The sequence below is a fragment of the Propithecus coquereli genome, unplaced genomic scaffold (assembly GCF_000956105.1).
Source record: "Propithecus coquereli isolate 6110/MARCELLA unplaced genomic scaffold, Pcoq_1.0 Scaffold65, whole genome shotgun sequence".
NCBI classification, from domain to species: domain Eukaryota; kingdom Metazoa; phylum Chordata; class Mammalia; order Primates; family Indriidae; genus Propithecus; species Propithecus coquereli.
In genome coordinates this window covers 1,253,683-1,255,589 of record NW_012152507.1, presented here as the reverse complement: position 1 = coordinate 1,255,589, position 1,907 = coordinate 1,253,683, and the positions used below count along the sequence as shown (strand labels likewise).

At 35.1% G+C, this 1,907-nt stretch overlaps 1 protein-coding gene across 1 annotated transcript in view; it reads left to right on the top strand.

The window, feature by feature from the left end:
- TTC29 (tetratricopeptide repeat domain 29) overlaps window positions 1-1,907 on the top strand; it is a 227,020-nt gene that overhangs the window by 143,742 nt on the left and 81,371 nt on the right. The gene's annotated exons all lie outside the window — the stretch shown is intronic.

Below are 1,907 nucleotides of genomic sequence, written 5' to 3'. Positions count from 1 at the left end.
AAGGAATTTTATTGACTCTTTTAAGTCAGTAGAATATCATTTACAATTCTCTGTCCTCTAGTTATTAAATAAGGAAAGGTCTTGTTCCAAATACATGCACAGTAAGAGGAAATAAGATGAAATCTTCCAAAACAGACAGGTTGTGGAATTTCCATGTGCTCAAGTGCTCCCCCGAAATATTTATAGTCAGTTATTAAATAACCACTTTTAGGTAATATTTTGCTTACTTCAGGATGCTGTCATACCATCATCTATTTGGTATCTCTGTAGTTTTGAGTTATGTATCCTTTAGACTCTCACGTTTTCTGCCCAGAGTGGCAGGAGATAAAGCAGAGGAAATATGATTCATGTTAGATTACTTATTCTGATAAAGGTTTGGTAGAGGATAAGTCGAGCTACTCACATTTTCATATTTGTCTTGGATAAACACTAACAATCACAATGGTAATTATGAAAAAATACTTGTGAAGAAACTATCTTCTGATCAGATCCATGCATATTTGAGGCACTCCTGTTTTTGGCTGTTTAAAATTCTCTTTTGCTTTTCTTTATAAAGCTATTTATTTTTCTATACTTTTTATGTTTTTATTTTTTGTAGGGTCATGTTTTGTTCCAAAGGACTTAGATGCAGAGCAAAAAATGCATTTCAAAGTATTAATCAGACATTAAAAACTCAACTCTTTGTGTGGTGGAGGGAGAAGATTAAATTCTTCATAATGTTATTAAAAAACTCTCTTACTGATTTATTTCATCAGGTTAGAAATCTATGCATGAATGAGCTACAACATGAGAAACTAATTCTCATAGTATTGGCATGTTTAACACTTTTAGGGGTAGTTACTTTATTTGGAAATAAAACCTGTAGGACATTACCGAACACACTTATTTGTTTGCATAGACATATTTTTAGTTCAAAATACCCTAAAATCTGCTTTTAAATGCTTCAAAAATATTTCTTAAACCACGACTCTCATTCTATCTCTGCTCTGCTTAAAAATTTTCATTGACTCTTCACTGCCTCCTAGTTAAGTATAAGCTTCTCAACTTTTTTGGCCACCTCCCTCCCCCACTTTCCCCCACACTCACATATACAACATACCTTATTATCACTTTATTCCAGCTCCGGCCCCATCCAAGGAAATCTTGCTCATCTTGCTAGGTCCTTCTCACATGCTGAAACCTTTCCTGCTTTCCCCCACTTAAGTGTGGTCTCCTCTCTGTTCCCACATTGGATGTCATTCATTTCCCTCTAAGCACTTGTCATTTGGCATATTCTGCATCCTACCATGGCCATTTCTGTAATCACCTTAACTGCCCAATTAAGAATACGGGTTCCTTAAAAACAGATCCTGATTCTTAGTATTACCTATGAAAGAAGACACAATGTTTGACATCTACTAGGTACCAAGCAAATATTTGTTGAATTAAGTAGAATTCAAAATGAGTATGTATGTATGCCCTGATCACAAACTAGTTTACACTAACCACTTTTTTACAACAAAATTCATAGTTTCCCCATCTTCTTGGAAAACCTGTGATCCAACACTGCATTTTGATTACCATCCAATTATCACATGAAATGAAGGCTGATACTCACCAAACATGATGCTGACAAAATGAAAAATACAAAAATATTATTTGGAAATCTGAGCAGCTTTTAAGTTTTCAACTTTTGCCTTTCTTCTATGAAGAGGCATCTTTAATCTTGCTATTGAGAGGTCCCATATATTCAGAAAAAAAGCAGATCAAAGATCTGAAAGATACATTTTAAAAGCTGTGCAGTTATCTTCACCTCTGAGACTTCCATCCTCCAAACAAATCATTAGCTCAGAGAGCAGGCAATATTCTTTTAAGCAGAGGAACATGACCCCCTAAGGGAATAGAGCAGTGAGAGCACTCAGGTCTCC